The 12144-nt window shown below is 42.2% G+C and overlaps 1 protein-coding gene across 1 annotated transcript in view; it reads right to left on the bottom strand.

Annotated features, from left to right (window-relative positions):
• The window catches only part of RPS6KA2 (ribosomal protein S6 kinase A2), a 302905-nt gene that overhangs the window by 93533 nt on the left and 197228 nt on the right, over positions 1-12144 (bottom strand). The window lies entirely within an intron of this gene.

Raw genomic sequence — 12144 nt, 5'->3', positions numbered from 1 at the left:
CGCCATCAGATGGTAGCGCTGACCTCTCTGTTAATCTGTCATCGTGCTTGAAAGGAAGCAACGTTTTCTGTTGTATTATGGGAGCCAGTAAAAGCGGTGGGATGCAGCTCCCAGGGGATGGTTATGAATTTGGTTTCCAACCAGCTATAAATGTACTGCAGTTGCAGGCAGCTGAAATTGGTTAAATGGCAATTATGTTGGATGCTCCAACTGTTACGACTTATTCAGTGAACAGAGCAAACAACAAATGCTTTTCATATTGATAATGGATTTGTACCACAGCCAAAGATTTTCAGAGTCCATCAGTGATGTTAAAAATCCCAGGGATATTTAGCTATTGTATTTCCAATTCAGCTTTCCACTACAGCTACAATTTCATGTAGAAGTACAGTTGAATCATAGCCCTGATTATTTCAAATAGTCAATGCATTATACAGAAGACATAGCCTAACAATTTCTTGTTTTGGGTTCTTTAGCCATTAACTTCCATAATGCAGTAGATTGCACTTAAGTGAGGAGGAGTGTTAATAACATCATCGCTAGTATCTGATTATTACTTTTCATAAGGACATCAAGCACTGTGAAGAGGAGGCTGGCACAATTAGGTTAATGTTACAGATATGGAGACTGAGAAGAGGAGCAGCCGTAACAGTAGCTGGTTGATGTTTGTGTAGCAGGCTGGTGGCAGAGACCTGAGCAAAAACCAGTCTTGAAACTCCTGAACTGAGGTACCAGTTCCTATGCCAAAAACAGTCTGCCATGAAAGAACAGACTACATGACACAAATTCAAAGGAGAGGAAGACTGAAAGCATCTGAGCCTGTACGTGCCAAAAGAGCAAATTCTCTACAGCTTCCCATAACTCATACGGCCTAGAGGTATCAAGAGCAAGCTCTTGGAGATAGAGCAGGATTAAAAGTGGTTCCCAGTGGTTCCTTCACGTGCTGCTCAGATGACTTGATGGCTCACAAACCGCGTTCTGTTTTTCAGCACTGGGTTTCTTAACAGTAAAAGCATTATAAACAGAAAGCCTACAGGCCTCCTTAAAGGCAGTTCAAGATAAACAAGGAAAAAAAAAGTCCCAAGACCAATCAAAAAAAAATTCAATAAAGCAGACTTGAAGATTCCTGCTTGGCCAGCCAGGAAGGCAAAAGGAAAAGGGCAGCAGGCAAGAGAAAACAGTGACCAGTGTTATGTTAATACTGCTAAACCCAGAGCAGTCTGGGTATGTCCTGCTCACTGATGCTATGCCTATTTCTGAAACTAAACATATAAGAGAAGGAAAATGGAGGTTGACAGCTGTTGAAAACCATACGAAACTGAAAACTGTCCAGAAATGCTATTGTCTCAAACAGCAATGCAAAGAGCAGCCAGCCATGCTAGAAATCCTTCTGTTCAAGGTCTGGGTTTTCCTGGGAACTTGCTCTGAATGGGACTCCCCAAATGAACAAACATCCAACAACTAAACAATATAATCACTCTGCTGTCATTGCTGCAGGACATTTTTATCTGTTTCATTAAAAAAAATAAATATTTTTGACAATATCTGTTGGGAGGGGCTACTACTTCTTCTGTGCTAGCACAGATCCACAGAGGATCTGAGACCTGAAGCATTCAGGCAGAGCAGATCACATTCTGTTTAACAGTCACCTCTGACTTACCTGCTGCTAGCAAGGGTAAATCGGGGTGTAACTAAATCTTCTAACCCAGACATCTAGAAAAAATGAACCCTGAGGAAGGAAAGGAAGGCAAAAGAGTATTAGTCTACAGGAGATAGAGGCTGAACACTTAACAGTCTTCGAGATGTGAAAGAAAACTGGAGAGAGGAAACTTCTCAGCAGAGAGGATGTGAACCAATGGCTTCAGTTGTGGCAAGGCAGATATGGGACAGATGTTAGGAAGCTTTTTATAACAGTAGGGATAGAGACAGTCTAAGAAGAAGTTAGGTGAGTATCTGTCAGGAATGACAAAAGCATAGCTCACGGAATCACAGAATGTCCCAAGTTAGAAGGGGCCCAGAAGAATCACCAAGTCCAACTCCTGACTCCACACAGGATGAACCAAAAACCAGACCCTGTGCCTGAGAGTGTTGTTCTTGAATTCCAGCAGGCTTGGTGCTGTGACCACTGCCCTGGGGAGCTTGTCCCAGTGCTCACCCTCTCAGCTGAGCCAGCCTAGGTGGGAGAGTTGGCCTAATGACTTCTTGAGGTGCCTGCCAGCCTATGCTTCAGAAGCTTGGAAAGCAGGGGATGCTCTCAAAGAGTCCCATGCCAGTGGGTTTACCTGCCATAGACCAGGGCAGGGACAAGTACTAGGATCTCGCTGTGAAGCCACCAAGCCCCTGCAGCTGTACTGGGGATCAGCTCTCACGTACGTAGCCTGAGCAGAGCCTGAGAGGGGTGAGGGCTGAGAAAGTCCACTGCACCTCCCAGTACTTTCCTAGCAGAAGCGTGTTTTCTGCAGATGAAGCGGAATTTCATCACATTTGTCACACCGGATAAACACTTCACTCATGGCTTCAGGACAACTGTCCGTGCAGTCTCCCAGCTCATGAAACCACAATAAAAGCAACTAACAGCAATCTGCTACTTGATAATAGAAAATATCAAATGTGGTCTTTTCCGTACTGTGACAACTGATTTGGGATTAACTGCAACTGCAAATAGCTGCCATTAGATATACACTGCAACGAATACGACAAAAAGAATGATCCAAGGGAAAGCAAGCAGTAATGAAATCCCTGTGATCAAGTGTACTATGGGGACTTGGATGAATGAGTTTGGGTCTGAAAGCTATTTAGAGATGGCACCTATGGGAGCAGCAGTTTAAAGTGTCTCCAATGCTACTTATTCACTGTGTCAAGAACAGCAGGACCAATTGAAACTTTAAAGAGTTACATGGCAAATTGACTGAAAATTACAAGGCTATTTTGAAAACTGCTTTTTACTATCAAAAGCGAAATAAGTATGATGGACTACTCATTCCTGAGAAAAGGGCCACCATTACTTTCCTGGTGGGAGTAGCCAGGGGATACATTCAATGCAACCTGCTGCTTTTTTAGAAACTTAAAAAAAGTCATTTTTTCTATATTTCATTGACAAGAGAGTGTGACCCAACAAATGTTTAAAACAAACTTGTATAATTTGACCACAAGTGAATAACATTTTCTTTCTGACAAAGTAGTAAGCAGACTTTTCAGTGCTCTCTTTTTCTGACTTCAGATTTGAACCTCCTTCGTGCACTTCAGGGAATCATCATATCAATACCTGCATATGCAACACTTTCAGCTGCTGCTAAGGGGGCCTATGGAGATACTCAAAGATTAGAAGCCAAGGGCATGTTAACTAGCAGAAAGCTGGAATAATTTAAGGCAGCTCTGTGCTACACCTAGTGAAACACACAAACACAGGTGCACTCAATGTCCTCATGGCAAAGTCTGAAACTGGTTTAAACCTATGTCTACATTAGCATGCACTGTGGTGTAACTGCAGCAATCTGCGGAAAGTCACTGTGGGTGTTTGGACCTGAGGTCCCCTGCACTATACACCTTTTTGGGGTTGACATCACACCTTGGTCCCATGGCCGGAATGCCCACAAGAGCCTGGGGAGCACTGGGTGTGCTCCTGGTTTAATTTCATTAGGAGGGAACCCAGCTTGTGGCAAGCCAATCACAGTGGATGGGGATGATTGCTTCAAAAGCGTGGTATGAGCCACAGCACCAATGCTGCCAGATGCTAGGGCTCTCGTCACAGTTTCTGCTGCACCGCTGAACTTCTCATGGAGAAGGATGGGGCTTTCTTGTGAGTCCTGTAGTGCTGTCAGAGCTTTAGGGAGAATAACTGGGCTGTTTTGGGCAGTGAGATATTAAACTGCTTAGGCTGCATTCCAAATGAGCATACAAATATACAGTGAACTATATTTTCATGTTATTGTATTAGCACAGTTGTACTGGAACAAATCTGGGGACAGGAGAGAAATGGGCAATATTGCTGCATTTACCTATACTATGTATGACAAGTGCAGAAGTGTGTGCTCCTATGTGAACATCAGGGGAAAAGATAGGGAGAATGATTATAATTTTTACCAGTATTTAGGCAAAAACTTACTAAATCTATTCTCCTTAGGACAATGGGAAGCACTTTCTATCTAGCAACCTGAGCAGCACTTTTAACGTGGAAACTGTTACAGAACTCAACAGTCAAAAGTTTCATGAACAAAAACTTGAATTTCCTTTGGCACTTAGAAAAAAGCTCTATGGGTAACAGTGTGTTTCCATTAAAAACAAACAAACAAAAAAAAACCCACACAATGAAACAAACAAACAAAAAAACAACAGCCCTTTGCTGGACAGCAGAAAACATTTAAAACATCCAGAGTTAATTTTCCATCTTAATGGTGGGAATTTTTGCCTGATAACAGGATCTTCATCATGCACTTAGCACTGTGAAGAGGCTGTAATTTAATCAGGACTTTATACAATGAGAAATCCCGCATGGATTGTATAGAAACAGACAATAAAATCTTTAAGTGATGCATGCTCAGTTTATTTTTATAGGAAAAAGTATTCTCTTCTCATCAAAACACTGTACAGAATCACAAGAGAATACTGAGTATTTAATGAAGAAGCTAAAATTTCAATGAATGCATGTCAATGCTCCTTAGCAAACCCAAGGAAAATAAACTTCCAGCAATGTCTGATATATTCAGACCGGGATGCTCTATAATAGTTGTTGACACAGTAAGCCAGGTTCCTAACCACAGTTCTTTTTCCTTATAATGCATGAACACATTACTCTCTACAGCCTATGTAAGTGTGCTCTCGCAAATGTACTGTATCCTTCCCTCCTCATGAATGCAAGACCTAGATAAGGTGAATCCTTAGGGGAGGAAGAAGACGTCAGATGCAAGAAGACTTGAAAATGCACAGTAAAATCAAAACCTGATTGTGACCTCTCATCACTGAAGGCTGAAGACCCTCCAGGTTTCGTTTTCAAAATTCCCATGGAAGGAAGGAAAGCTCAGCTTCCCTGGATGACAGTTAATAACTCCAGCTTGCTCCCAAATTAGGGGCGGGGGGGGCACAAAGCTGAAGATCTTCTCATTGACTCCTGGCCCACAGTGCTTGCATGCAAATAGGCGAGGTCCAGATGGTGACCCAAGAGTGTTGCTGTGTGGCTGAGCACATATCAGCTAGACTGATCTTTACATTTTAGAGCCACTTGTGAAATATACAGAAGGATCAACTGTTATTTTGTTTGTGCACATACAAGCTGTTATTTCCTCCCCAGATCTTCCCCTCCCAACTGGAAAATTTACTGTATTCCTAAACTTCATCCTTATACAGAAGCCAGAATGCTTCCTAATTATCCGCACAGGCTTGTGTATTCCTTGTCACTGCTCAAGATCAGTGATAGCCAAGGCAGCTCTGTGCTGGACGTGGGGTGCTCAAGGACTTTCTGCGCTAACTCTGTACAGCACCCCCAGGTGAGAGGTTGACTTGAAGGAAGTAGGCTTGGGGTGCAGTGGGCTGCAAGGCCAGGTCTGTGCAGAAGACCATGCAAATAGGCATTAGACTGCAAGTAGACTTATTTTAAAAAGCAGAAAATCCAGATCCGAAGGCCCCAAATCAGAAAATGTTCTGTTGTTTCCTAATTGGTGACAATGTAGTGACAAGGACAATTTAGGCAGAAACTTCCTTGTGGGGAAACATTCAAAATGCAGAATATTTTTACAAGTCTCAGCTGGATCTTTAAGCGCACTTCCAGGCCCAGAAATGTGGGTTGTTTTTTTTTTGAGCTTGGAGTCCTGACATTTGACAAGTTACAGTTTCCAGAGTAAAGGAGCAGCACACTGTGGTGGTTCCTGAAGGTACTAAGCACTTAGCCTTACCTCAGACGGCAGGGCAAGGGGACTCTGCTGTGGGACCTGGATTTGAAGGAAATTGGATATGTGGTCAGAACTTCCCCAGTGAAATATTTAGAAGAGTATAATAAGAGGTCAAGGAAGATATTAAAAAGATTGAAGAACACTTTAGGATAATAAACCAAAATTTAAAAGTTGTAACAGGGCAAATAACAGGGCCTCTCACCAAACACAGGGGACAAATAGAATAGGATGACAGCTTGAGAACCTGAGCACTACAGATCTAAGCCTATCTGAGGTGAAGGTTCTTTGTAAGTCCCACCTCATGAGGTTAACTTGTTCTTAGATTTTTATTCTGTTGCATTTTTGTTCCTTTCAAACCAGAGGGAAGCCACTAGTGTTCATTGTCTTAGATCTAAACACAACAAGCAGTAGCATGAAGGGGAAAAGTGAAGAAGCCTCTTCAGCTGATGCCCAAGCAGGGAAACCACTACTACAGTTTTACCAATGGTTTGGATGGAAATCACAGTCCAGCTGGTGACATCTCAGTTAGTTGTTAAATTTAGTATATAATTATTATCAATGATCTAACGTCCCCTGAAAACACAGGGAAAGCTCTCTGTGAGTCAGCAGAGCTTCTCACAGAGCTTACTGCATCTATAAACATCATACACAGTCAGCACAACTATAAACCCATAAGCCTATTGGCTTAGTCTGAGGGGGATCATAAACTGCAAAGCACTCCAGAGCTTTTGACAAAACAGATTATCATTTCTAAACCCCATAAGCAGAAACAGGTAGAATCTTTCAGTTCTCAGTGTCAAATAGTTCTGAGACTTACACAGCCCGTTACCAACAAGATGGGCAGATGCAGACTACTTCCTTGTGACTCACCGCATAACATCTGCTAGATCATACCTCCTCATTGTAATATTTACAAAGTTCAGAAGCATTATATCAGTGAATTACGGTTTCATGCCACTTTCTGTAAGATTACATATCTCCTGGAGGGATAGGTCTTACATTTTCAAGTTCCAGAGGTAACACTCTTATTGCAGCCCAGCATCTGTGGGGGGGATTTATGAACATTTCACGTGTTTAATGAGGCTTACATTGTAAGCAATGTAAACAGCTCTTGTTTATGGAATCCTGAAGCACTTCCAGTAAAGTTGATGGAGCCTGAGACACCTTGAGAGAAATACTGAGTGAATCAAAATAATAAACCTGCCCTTTCCCTCTGTCCCAGCTTTGCTGGAGAATACAAGGCACACATATATGGAATAATCAGTCCCTGTTTTCTTCCCATTTCCTCAGTTTCCCAGTACATTCAGGGTAGGCAGTCAACACTCACTTGACTCAAGTTCAATTTAATTAACTTGCATTTTTTTAAATCTAAAAACTCATTTTCAAGAAAAAAAAAAAGAGTGCAATGAAGACATGAAAACAACATTTTAAGATGGCATTTAACAGTATAATCTGATGACGTTCTACCAGACAAGAGTCTCACCTTGAAAGGTATCTAAGTGCTTAGATATTTTTCAGCATCTGGAGCCCCCAGTAAGGGTTTATATTTGCAAAGGTTGGTATTAGGATATTGTATTTTAATGAAAACCATTTCAAACTGAGAAATGTTAAACCTATACACATACATTCAGCCTTTTAATACAAGGTATTCCCCATCTGCTACATAACAGACATAATATTCTCAAAATTTTTGGATAAGGTTTTCCTAAAATCAATATTTAGAAAGAAACTCTTATCTAGTTTCTCCAGGGAGTTCTCTTCAAAAACAAACAAACAAACAAAATAAAAACCACAACCTCCTGCAAAAGGAAATGAAGTGTGAAGGAGAGAAACTTGTGTGTGGTGTTCTCATTTATAACCAGCAGGAGCAATGGCTTTCTCATTTTCAAGCATCCAATGCTCCTATCAGTGTTTATTCAGACATAGTTTACAATTAATATAAACTTTCATAAGGTAAAGATTAATTTTATTTTCACAAATGTTTGTAACTACAGCATGTGCCTCAGCAAACTTTTAAACTGGAATACTTTGGATTTTAATTCTGCTTTCACAGATGGAGTTGCTCTGCTGTTTGGCAGATCTTCTTCAAGCTTAAATCTACAAATGCCTTTTTTGTATCAAACGGCTTATTTGGGCTGCAAATGTTTGGAGAATGGTACTACGGATTGCTGTAACCTTCTTATACTAGCCTTTGCTGTTGGTGAATTTTCATGGGTCATACTAATTAGAAAAGGACAACTATTTTGGGAAGAGGCAGGAGGCAGCAGACCCACTGGAGGAAGCACTATTTTGTACTTCTACTTCTTCTTACACATTTTCAGCTGGTCACTGCCAGTGTCAGGCTACTGGGCTGGGAGACACTTTTACAAGACCCATCATGGTTGTTCTTCAGAGAAAGTACAAAGCTAATTTTAACCCTTCACTCCTGAAGGCATTTAACTTCTTCGGATTCCTATTTATCTGTATTTTAGCTCTTCAGACTTCTCCAGAAAAGAAAAAGCAGTTTTGTTCCCTCATCTTTTTTTCCCCTTTCCTTTCTTCTCATTTCTCCATTTTATGTTTCACAGATTTGCTTTGCTAAAGAAAAGAACAGCCATGATATTTGGGGCTGTGTCAGTGGCACTGGCTCCCAGAGGTTTGGCTTTGTTGCTCCATACTGTACTGTGCAGTACAGATTAGGAAGGAAAATTGTTCAGAAATTTGTCTTGTAGCATGTCTTTTGTCAGTAAATAGTGAACACAATGTACACAAGTACTTGTGGCTTTGCTCCCATTACTTGACATGGTAATAAACAGTTCACATTGGAGTGACTTCCAGCCTTTTTGAGTGTAGGTAGGCAGCAACGATTCAGCACTCTCACTTAAAAGATGAAATTAAGCTGTCAGAAATATTATCTCTGTGCCAGAAGTTACAAGGAAGCTCACTGACGGCAGTTCTCATTTTTGCTCTTCTCACTTGCCTTGTGCCAATGGGATTTTGCATTCATTTTTCCAGTTCAAGTTAAATAGCTGTTAAATTTAACTTATCTGTAGTTCCTACCAATGTGTTAGTTATCTTCAGGTTATTGAGAAACTCTCAGTTACTAGTCAGAGGGGTAAGTTTGAATGGGAGAGAAATGCGATCCAGAAAAGATCACAAAGCAGCCTTAGTTTTTGAATCTTGCCACTCACGTTTGAGGAAATAATTATATATATATACATATATTATACTGTAAAAGGCCAAGGGAGGAGAGAGGCAGCAGCTCCGTGCTATAATGAACTAAGGAACTGTAAACACAGGAGGCATCTGGAGGTACCTATTATTCTTGATGTAACAGAGCTGAAACCACTTTGAGTAGTTTAAGATCACCATTTAAGTTTTGAAATTTCCTAAAAAACTCCCATAATACAGGTTATTTTTTCCAGTGGAATCTAACATTACAGATGTAGCTATTATACATTAAGATACAATAAAGTGTTTGAGGATCTAGAAGAAATCCTCTCCCTATCCAAAACTGGTTTTGCTCAATACACCTCAGTTATAAAAACAAAAAAAAAAGAAAAAAAAAAGAAAAAAAAAAAGAAAAAAAAAAAGAGAGAGACTACCCAATTTTCACCTTAGATGAAAAGTTGTGGATTCTCAAAAGAAATAGAAACAAGTCTCTGATATGAGTTCACATCAGAGGGGTCACACAGTCCTTCCTCAGATGCTGTGCTCTGCAGGAGACAGCTTTTGCTGGTGGAGAAAGCTCTGAGAGTTGAGTTCAGCGCAGTTAAAACACTTCTTGCTTCTGCTATTGGGTGAGACATCAGAGATTCACTCTATTACACATACTGTATACACAGTCCTAACCTTTTACTTTCTACGTATTAAGTCCAGAATTATTTAAGTGGCTATTTACACCACACTCTTCTGTCAGAACAAACTTTTCCATCTACTTTCTAAACAAAAAGATCAGCACAACTGCATCACCTCGAACTACTATTGCTTTGAAAAAGCTTTGCTAGGGTAAACGACCTTGCAAATTCCTGGTTTGCCACTTCCCTATCTTAACTACTGCTCAGAAGAAGTGCTGTATCTGCCTGTCACCACCTTCTGAAAATCTACCTTGCAATTACCGATAACTTCACTGTTTTACTTCGCCAAACTGAGGCATGCTAAAGCAAGTTGGATTCATAAGTCATCAGAGCTGTCTCAAAATTAGCTCTCTTCACATTAGAATAGACACTTAGGCATGATTCTGCACTGTGCAAACCCTCGTGGTCTCAGAGTAAGTGAAAGAGTTGCTTTGGGCAAAATGAACCCTGTCATCTTCATCTGTAAAACATGTCAGACTTTTGAGGGTTAAAAACAGTACAGTGCTAGGTCAGGGAAACAGGAAGAAGAGTGGATCTTCTTAACTCTCTGGAGGAACAAACAACAGGGACTTCAGCTGAGACCAAACTTTCCATGTTTGCTATTCAGTCGTCTCCCTTTACTAGACACTTCCTTTTGGTCTGAGTGAGGTGGTAGCAGCCAATGATCCCAGAAGAGGATGACCAGATTCAACAGTCAGTCATTAGGCCTCAGCCTACTGGAGGCCATACGCTCATGAGTTAGGAAAGCAAGATGTCAAAAACCTCAGAACAACTCATCACACTTGAAAATACGTTCCCATTAATTTTCAAGCATGTAGAGAAACACCAGGTGGAGGGCCTTCCTGCCCAATAGGAGTCATGTTCTACTTCAGCAACACCCTTATTTAAAAAAAATAAAATAAAATTGCTTCAGTTTACTTCAGAAACAGAGAGATCACAGTATCACAGATTTCTAAGTTGGAAGAGACCTCAAGATCATCGAGTCCAACCTCCGACCTAACACTAAGTACTCCACTAAACCATATCGCTAAGCTCTACATCTAAACGTCTTTTAAAGACCTCCAGGGATGGTGACTCCACCACTTCCCTGGGCAGCCCGTTCCAATGCTTAATAACCCTTTCGGTAAAGAAGTACTTCCTAACATCCAACCTAAAACTCCCCTGTCGCAACTTTCGCCCATTCCCCCTCGTCCTGTCACCAGGCACGTAGGAGAATAGACCAACCCCCACCTCTTTACAGCCTCCTTTAAGGTAACTGTAGAGAGCGATAAGGTCGCCCCTGAGCCTCCTCTTCTCCAGGCTGAACAAGCCCAGCTCCCTCAGCCGCTCCTCGTAAGACTTGTTCTCCAGACCCCTCACCAGCTTGGTCGCCCTTCTCTGGACTCGCTCGAGCACGTCCATGTCCTTCCTGTAGCGAGGGGCCCAAAACTGAACACAGTACTCGAGGTGCGGCCTCACCAGAGCCGAGTACAGGGGCACAATCACTTCCCTAGCCCTGCTGGCCACACTGTTTCTTATACAGGCCAGGATGCTGTTGGCCTTCTTGGCCACCTGGGCACACTGCTGGCTCATATTCAGCCGACTATCCACCAATAAACCCAGGTCCCTCTCGGCCAGGCAGCTTTCCAGCCACTCATCTCCCAGCCTGTAGCTCTGCTTGGGGTTGTTGCGCCCCAGGTGCAGGACCCGGCACTTGGCCTTGTTGAACTTCATACAGTTGACCTCAGCCCATCGCTCCAGCCTATCCAGATCCTCCTGCAGAACCTTCCTGCCCTCGAGCAGATCGACACACGCACTTAGCTTGGTGTCATCTGCAAACTTACTGAGGGTGCACTGGACGCCCTCATCCAGATCATCGATAAAGATATTAAAGAGGGCCGGCCCCAGTACCGAGCCCTGGGGGACGCCACTAGTGACCGGCCTCCAACCAGATTTGACTCCATTCACCACAACTCTCTGGGCAGCCACAACTCTCTATCCAGCCAGTTTCTAACCCAGCGAAGCGTACGCCAGTCCAAGCCCCGAGCAGCCAGTTTCTTGAGGAGAATGTTGTGGGGAACTGTGTCAAAAGCCTTAATGAGGTCAAGGTAAACCACATCCACAGCCTTTCCCTCATCCACCAAGCGCGTCACTTTGTCATAGAAGGAGATCACTGCATGACACTGCTAACACAGGTTCGTCAAGCAGGACCTGCCTTTCATAAACCCATGCTGACTGGGCCTGATTGCCTGATACTGCCACTCTAACACAATTTAACATATGCCCAACAGAATTCCTGTAAGTAACGCTAAGAAAGTAAAGAATGCAAGCAGCTAGAAAACACCAAAGCTCTGTTTTCATGCTCTCGAACTGTATAGGTAACATTTTCTGTGTACCTTTCTCTAGAACATTCACTACAGTGAGGCAGAATTTTCAAGGGTGAC

The sequence above is a fragment of the Anser brachyrhynchus genome, assembly GCF_964034855.1.
Source record: "Anser brachyrhynchus genome assembly, chromosome: 3".
Taxonomy (NCBI): Eukaryota; Metazoa; Chordata; class Aves; order Anseriformes; family Anatidae; genus Anser; species Anser brachyrhynchus.
This window is presented reverse-complemented; position numbering and strand designations above follow the sequence as displayed.